Source organism: Ovis canadensis, chromosome 2, assembly GCF_042477335.2.
Source record: "Ovis canadensis isolate MfBH-ARS-UI-01 breed Bighorn chromosome 2, ARS-UI_OviCan_v2, whole genome shotgun sequence".
NCBI lineage: Eukaryota > Metazoa > Chordata > Mammalia > Artiodactyla > Bovidae > Ovis > Ovis canadensis.
The window spans coordinates 208,792,103-208,800,972 of NC_091246.1; positions in this window are offsets into that span (position 1 = coordinate 208,792,103).

Consider the following 8,870-nt stretch of genomic DNA (forward strand, 5'->3'; position numbering starts at 1 on the left):
AAGAAGCAGATAACCTAAATAGCCATATCTGTATTAAAGAAACTGAATTTCTTGTTAATTATAAATTCGTTTGCTCTGTTAGGTAGAGAAAAAAATGGAAAATTCAGTGCTTGATACATTTATAGTAGAGAATAACAGTTTTGTTCTCCAGTCTTAGAATTGATTTTCCTTGTCCATCATGATTTTTGCTGGAAGCAAGAAGTAAAGTTTTCTTTATACTTTAATTTCAAAATTATTACCTGAATTTCTAAGGAGTTGCAAAGCTTACAAGCCACTGTCATCTTAGCTATCGCCGTTACTTGAACTAGACCCAATTAAATGTGATTCTTGTTCTTAAAATGAAAGTACATTTGAGAAAAATGCTAATTATATGTCTACTAGCCTCACAAGTAAGCACTGTTGTTGTTGTTGTTGTTCAGTCCCTCAGTCATGTCTGACTCTTTGCAACTCCATGAACTGCAGCACTCCAGGCTTCTCCGTCCTTCAGTATCTCCCTGAGTTTGCTCAAACTCACGTCCATTGAGTCAGTGATGCCATCCAACCATCTCATCCTCTGTTGCCCCCTTCTCCTCCTGCCCCCAATCCCTCCCAGCATCAGAGTCTTTCCCAGTGAGTCAACTCTTTGCATGAGGTGGCCAAAGTACTGGAGTTTCAGCTTTAGCATCATTCCTTCCAAAGAACACCCAGGACCAATCTCCTTTAGAATGGACTGGGTGGATCTCCTTGCAGTCCAAGGGACTCTCAAGAGTCTTCTCCAACACCACAGTTCAAAAGCATCAATTCTTCGGCACTCAGCTTTCTTCACAGTCCAACTCTCACATCCATTCATGACCACTGCAAAAACCACAGCCTTGACTAGATGGACTTTTGTTGGCAAAGTAATGTCTGTGCTTTTGAATATGCTATCTAGGTTGGTCATAACTTTCCTTCCAAGGAGTAAGCGTCTTTTAATCTCATGGTTGCAATCACCATCTGCAGTGATTTTGGAGCTCAGAAAAAGAAACTCAGCCACTGTTTCCACTGTTTCCCCATCTATCTACCATGAAGTGATGGGACCAGATGCCATGATCTTAGTTTTCTGAACATTGAGCTTTAAGCCAACTTTTTCACTCCCCTCTTTCACTTTCATCAAGAGGCTTTTTAGTTCTTCTTCACTTTCTGCCATAAGGGTGGTGTCATCTGCATAAATGAGGTTATTGATATTTCTCCCGGCAATCTTGATTCCAGCTTGTGCTTCTTCCAGGCCAGCATTTCTCATGATGTACTCGGCATAGAAGTCAAATAAGCAGGGTGACAATATACAGCCTTGACGTACTCCTTTTCCTATTTGGAACCAGTCTGTTGTTCCATGTCCAGTTTTAACTGTTGCTTCCTGACCTGCATACACATTTCTCAAGAGGCAGGTCAGGTGGTCTGGTATTCCCATCTCTTGAAGAATTTTCCACAGTTCATTGTGATCCACACAGTCAAAGGGGAAATAGATATTTTTCTGGAACTCTCTTGCTTTTTCCATGATCTAGCAGATGTTGGCAATTTGATCTCTGGTTCCTCTGCCTTTTCTAAAACCAGCTTGAACATCTGGAAGTTCACGGTTCACGTATTGCTAAAGCCTAGCTTGCAGAATTTTGTGCATTACTTTACTAACATGAGATGAGTGCAATTGTGCAGTAGTTTGAGCATTCTTTGGCATTTGCTTTCTTTGGGATTGGAATGAAAACTGACCTTTTCCAGTCCTGTGGCCACTGCTGAGTTTTCCAAGTTTGCTGGCATATTGAGTGCAGCACTTTCACAGCATCATCTTTCAGGATTTGAAACAACTCAACTGGAATTCCATCACCTCCACTAGCTTTCTTCATAGTGATGCCCCACTTAGTTACCACTAAACTATGTTACCTATCAGGTATCTGATAAGTACTCTGAAATGCCATTAAAGTATCCTTTTGGATCTTTTTTCAGAGCTACTTTCCTATTATGCTTGAAGTAAACAGTAGCGATATTTTAAAAATCTAAAGTATGAAATGTAATATTTTATTGAAAAAGGAAATAATGAATATAGTCATTTTACTGTATACTTATACTTTGAATGGAACTGTTTTGATACACCTAATGAAACAGATTCAGACTTTTTTTAAAAGTAACATGAGGATGCTGGGGGACAAGTTGGCATAGAAAATGTATACAAAGACAAAAACATGAAAATAATGGGAGTTTATCCAAGTGGACAGTTACAATGATGGAAGAAAGAGGAGAAAATAAAAAAAGGAAAAGAAGGGACTGCAGAATATGGACAAGATGGAAGAGCAGAAATTAATACTACTTGCGTAATGGGATGTATTTACAATTATAAACTTGCTACTTCAATCAAATATAGACCCTAATGATACTTGGAAAAAGAAGGTTGCTTTATATATATATTAAATTGTACTATTTGCTTTATTGCCGTGAGCTTGAACCAAGTCTGTAAAAATCTCTGAGGTATGTTGAGTTTTTAACACATCGGCCTACATCTTTATATAAATTTGTTTAACTTCTGAAGGATAGGACAGTGGCAAGGCTTGCTTGACTAGAGACTAAATAAAACTATTCCAGTAGAAATAGTTCCTTTATCTTTCCTATTACTAGCCATATTTGTCATTTTTCTTTTTACAAATTTACATATCAGAGAAAGACTCAGTTTCTAACATGATGGTCCCCGAAATGGGATACAGATAACTCAGGGGATGTGCAAGACTATGCATTGATGTGAGAAGAGGAGAAACTTAAACATATTTATTTTCATATTTAATAAAAATGAATTAATTTTGCTAATGTTTAATGTAGACAGTGGGGTTTTCCCAGTTTGGGTGGATACCAAATGATCCAACAGAATTGTTGGTAACTAAGATACCTCATGTGAAGAGTTGACTATTGGAAAAGACTCTGATGCTGGGAGGGATTGGGGGCAGGAGGAGAAGGGGACGACAGAGAATGAGATGGCTGGATGGCATCACTGACTCGATGGACGTGAGTCTGAGTGAACTCTGGGAGTTGGTGATGGACAGGGAGGCCTGGCGTGCTGTGATTCATGGGGTCGCAAAGAGTCGGACACGACTGAGCGACTGAACTGAACTGAACTGAAGATACCCTGAGGGGAAAGTGGGACTTCAGCCCTCCAAAGCGGAGGACAAAGGGACTTTTTAAAGTGAGTTGTTACAGATGATACTTTTTATCAGTTTCCCTGATGGCTCAGATGCTAAAGAATTCACCTTAATGCATAAGTACATACAATACTTGATGTGTACTTGGTTTATGGAATTTATTATCTACTAGCTTTACCAAATTTCAAGATATTTAACCTTTGTGAAGGATAAATGCCCTAAAAAGATGTTTTACAAAGAAATTGCTGATAATGATATGCAAGAATAAGCAAACAAGAAGAAAATAAGTTGTGAACTCTGTTAGCAATATTACCAGGTAAATATAATGATTTAACCGTGAAAAAAAAAAAAGTCAACCAAAAACAACAACAACAAAAAAGGAAAGACCAAAATTTGGATTGGACCCACTGTTAGTGCAATGAGCCTTGCCCTAAGAGTTTATAAAGCTGATATATTAACTAATGATGGCATGTAGTCATCATGATTAGGAAAACACTTAAAATTATGTTTTATAAAAATTACTAAAATTGACTGTGGTGATGGTACAAATATCTGTGAATATAATAAAAAATCACTGAATTAAACACTTAAAAATAAGTTTAATTTTTGTATTACTCTTAATTTCTATATTTCTATATTCCTAATGTGGATGATATTTACATATTACATATAAAATGTTAAGACAAAGATGGGGGGATTTACTGTACTTTCTCCTCAGAGTATTCAGCTATCACTAGAAAATAGCATTCAGAGGACTCATCAGATTAAGGTTTTTTTTTTTAACATATAGTTTATTATATAAAAGCTTGGTAGTTTAGCAACAAAAATGTTATTTCATGATGACCTTTCACTCACTTGGTAACATGAGTTTCAAATTTTGATATAATCCTCATGGGTCCTCAGAATTTCTAGAATTTCAATATATTTAAATTAAACAGCTGTACTATTGAGATTACAATCCTCCATGTGAATCCTGATTTACCTCAATATAAGTTAGCAACAAGGAAATGGTTGCTTTGTTATTTTGCTTCTGTTTTTATTTTTCTTTTGGGCAGAAAATCAGCTTTAGGAATTTAGAAACTAGACCACACAATGGAAATTGCATTACCTACCAATAGTTCTATTAGAAAGGGTCTACTGTAAAGAGTTTTAACATGTTATGTTATATATAAAATGTGTAATATATTTTATTTTTATATAGTATTACATTTATCATATATTATAAATATAATTATTCAAAATGCTAACTCATTAAATTATTAAATGTCACTTATTAGATTGAATTACCTTTGATATGTACAAACAATTTAAAACATGGCTTTAGCTATTTAAAAAAACAAGCAAAATCTTGTCTCAAGGTCTGTATATTTTTCTAGTGAATATCACATACAGAATTTTTAAAAAGTAACTCTTTTGAAATGTGGCCCCAAAACTGACTAAAAAGGATTTTGGTTGTTGCTAAAGACTTAGGTTTCTGAAACTCCCATGTGAAATAAGAACATTGAGTACACTTAAAGATGTAAATCAGGAAAAAAAAAAGATGTAAATCTGAAGATTTTATGTCATTTGGAAGAGTCTTATTTTTCAATTTTTTTTAAACTGAAAGAGTAATTCTTAATCATGTTTCAAACAGTGCTCTGCAAAGCAAATTACGGCTTGAAAGAAATATTTTGCATTTGGATTCTTACTAATTACAGTATCTGTAATTTATTAGTTAAATCTCATTATAAATAAAACATTTAATACCCTCTGCAAATGTTTCACCTACTTTAATTACTCAGTTCTCAAACCAAATTTGGATAAAACAGCATTTAACTTGCATTTTCCTGCTGATTTGATAATTAATCAAATATCTTTGTAAATGTACTTATTTTAAATATGTTGGTCAGACTTTTTTATGTTATTGTAGAAAAGCAAAGAGATTTTAAAAAAATCTTTGCATTATATATTTAAATGATGACAAGTGCATGTTTTGTGATTATAGCTTTTCTTGTGTTAAATGTATGATATATTTCATTTCATTTATTCTCTTGCTACAAAATTTCTGTGGGAAATACTAGCTGTTCAGAGACATAGTACTGAAGGGCAACTCTTCAGTACTATGGTTCACAGTAACCATAGCAATAACTGTCCTAAAAATAAAGAGTCCCTGTATCAGCACAGATGGAATCATCTTACTGAGGAAGAATCAGGTTCACAGGCAGTGGTATCACCTGGACCCAGGAATCCCATGTGATAGTAACATAATTCAAGAGCATGAAGGTTTACTACAGATATAAAAGCTTAAAATTAGATTTTATATTTAGACCAGGCTTTATAGTGAAACATAATTTAAAACTAAAACTGTATCTGTAGATGCTAAATAAGTTCCAACAAAGAAACATCACAATTCATATTTTTAGCCACACAAGGATTAAACTCAAGGTATTAATTCCTTCATTCATGGCTTATAAATGTTTCCTTGTATTTGGAACTGATTCTGCAGTTTGAGCCAGTGAGATTGATTCCTGACAGTGATCTTTCACTCCTGAAAATTGCACAGAACTTTGTACCCTCCTAGTAAAAATATACCTTGCCTTATCTTGTAACTCAGGTATTTTATACTTGCTTTATTCTCTAGCAGATTATAGATCCTTGAAAAACTTGCCTTATTTATTCTTTTATCTCCTACACAGTGCCTTACACATGATAAAAGTTCAACAAATGTTTGATTTGGACTTAATTCGAGTTTTTAAAAATTGAAGCATAATTAACATATTACATTAGTTTCAGGTGTGTAACACAATGATTTGATATTTGTATTTATTGTGAAATGATCCACAATCTTTAGTTCCTACCCATCATCATACATAGACACAGAAATTTTTTTCTTATGATGAGAAAGAACATTTAAGATTTACTCTCTGGGAAACTTTCAAATATACAATACAGTATTAGCTACAGTCTCCATGCTGTACATTACATCCCCATGACTTACCTGTTTTATAACTGGAAGTTTGTCCTTTCGACTTCCATCACCGATTTCACCCATCCTCCAGCCTATACCTTGGCACCCACAAATCTGTTCTCTGTTATCTATGAGGTTGGTTGCCTTTTTTTTCTATTTTTGGTCTTTTCGAATTGCACAAATAAGTGAGATTGCACATATGATATTTTTGTTTCCCTGTCTGACTTGTTTCACTTAGCATAAAACTCTCTCTCTCAAGGTCCATTTCTGTTGTCACAAATGACAAGATTTTTCCTTTTTGTAACTGAATAATGTTTCATTTTATATATGTATATATATATACACCAGATTTTATTCATTCATCTGTCAATCTTTTCATGTACCTGTTGGCCATTTGTATGTCTTCTTTTAAAAAAAATGTCCATTCATTAATTCTGTTTTTTAACAGACTTTATCACAATTCTTATAATGAGTATAAATCCTCATTTAAACTATTTATACACAATTACACTTCTTTCACAGTACTTTGTGAAAAGGAAACCCTCAATATTTGCTGAATTGAACTGAACATATTTAAAGTAGTTTTAGTTAAAATTTTTTTAATCAATTTTTATGAGGACTATAAATTTCTCTTTTTGCCTAACCACTTAAAATATATCCTTTAAAGGGGGAAGAAATAAAAGTAAGTGAGGGGACTTCCCTCGTGGTCCATTGGCTGACTCCATGTTCCCAATGTAGGGGACCCAGGTTTTACCCCTGGTCAGGGAACTAGATCCTATATGCTGCAACTAAGTGTTCACATGTCACAAGTACAGATCCCGCATGCTGCAATGAAGACCTGGCACAGGCCAACAACAACAACAAAAAAAAGAGTACGTGAGGAAATAAAAACATAACCATCAGATTTTGGGAGTTTCATAATATGTCAGAAATCTTCATCTTGATCAAGCTAGAGAATTTCACCCAATTTACATATTGATCTCTTCTCTTTTTTATCTTCATAAAAGCATTTACCATACTTACTTCATATATTACATCATTTCTTCCTCCTTTCCACTATCCTTCAAAGTGAATCGCTTATTCTTGCTAAGGTTAATGAATAGCATAATAAAATGTATGATTCCAAACAGTTACAAAAGCTAAAATCACCTAGTAGCTTACTTTTCCAGCTATATAGTGGGTTGTGTGGCAGCCTGGGCTGTGTGAGAGAGTTGTGAATGATAGAGTGGGGCTGACCTGGTCTTACAGATTAATAGGAAGCTCTGTGACCCTTGTCTGTGCTCAGGGTCCTATGGTCTCCATAGGCCACAGGAGACACTGAGACATGATCTGTTTGCTCAGCCATGAACCACATCCATTTGGCTGCAGTGCCACAAGAGTTTCAAAGCTCAACATCTAGCAACTCCTTGAAGCCCCAGGCTGTTTTCTCTGATGTCCCACACTCCTTTTCACTTTGTCTTACTTACTGAAAGCTAACTCCTGCCACAAATATAGTAAGCCCCACTTCTTCAGGCCCTCAGCACAATGCTTATACTCAATTTACAATTTACCTCATTCCATTTTTGTTGCTGTTGTTCAGTCACTAAGTCATGTCCAACTCTTTGGACCACATGATTGCAGCACACCAAACTCCCCCATCTTCTGGAGTTTGCTCAAATTCATGTCCATTGAGTGGGTGATGCTATCTAATCATCTCATCCTCTGCTGTCTCCTTCTCCTTTTGCCCTCAATCTTTCCCAGCATCAGGAGCTTTTCCAGTGAGCTGGCTCATTGCATCAGGTGGCCAAAGTATTGGAGCTTCAGCTTCAGCGTCTGTTCTTCCAATGAATATTCAGCATTCATTTAGGATTGACTGGCTTGATCTCCTTGCAGTCCAAGGGGCTCTCAAGTGTCTTCTCCAGCACCATGATTTGAAAGCATCGATTCTTCAGCACTCAGCCTTCCTTATGGTCCAACTCTCATATCCGTACATGACTACTGGAAAAACCATAGCTTTGCCTAGACGGACCTTTGTCAGTAAAGTAATGGCTTTCTAATATGCTATCTAGGTTTGTCATAGCTTTTCTTCCAAGGAGCAAGCATCTTTTAATTTCATGGTTGCAGTTACCATCCACAGTGATTTTGGAGCTCAAGAAAATAAAATCTGTCACTGCTTCCACTTTCCCCCCATCTATTTGCTATGAAGTGATGGGACTGGATGACATGATCTTATATACATATATTTTTATATTGAGTTTTAAGCAAACTTTTTCACTCTCCTTTTTCATCTTCATCAAAAGGCTCTTTAGTTACTCTTCACTTTCTGGCATTAGAATGGTATCATCTGCATATCTGAAGTTGCTGATATTTCTCTTGGCAATCTTGATTCTAGCTTGAGATTCATCTGGCCTGACATTTCGCATGATGTACTCTGCATATAAGTTAAATAAAGAAGGTGACAATATACAGCCTTATCGTACTCCTTTCCCAATTTTGAACTAGTCTGCTGTTCCATGTCTGGTCTAACTATTGCTTCTTGATCTGCATAAAGATTTCTCAGGAGACAGGTAAGGTGGTCTGGTATTCCCCTTTTCCACAGTTTATTGTGATCCACACAGTCAAGGGCTTTTTAGCATAGTCAGTGAGGCAGAAGTAGATGTTTCTCTTCTGGAATTCCCTTGCTTTTTCTATGATCCAACAGATGCTGGCAACTTGATCTCTGTTTCCTCTGCCTTTTCTAATTCTAGTTTGAGCATCTGGGAGTTTTGGGTTCACATACTTTTTGAAGCCTAGGTTGGAGAATTTTG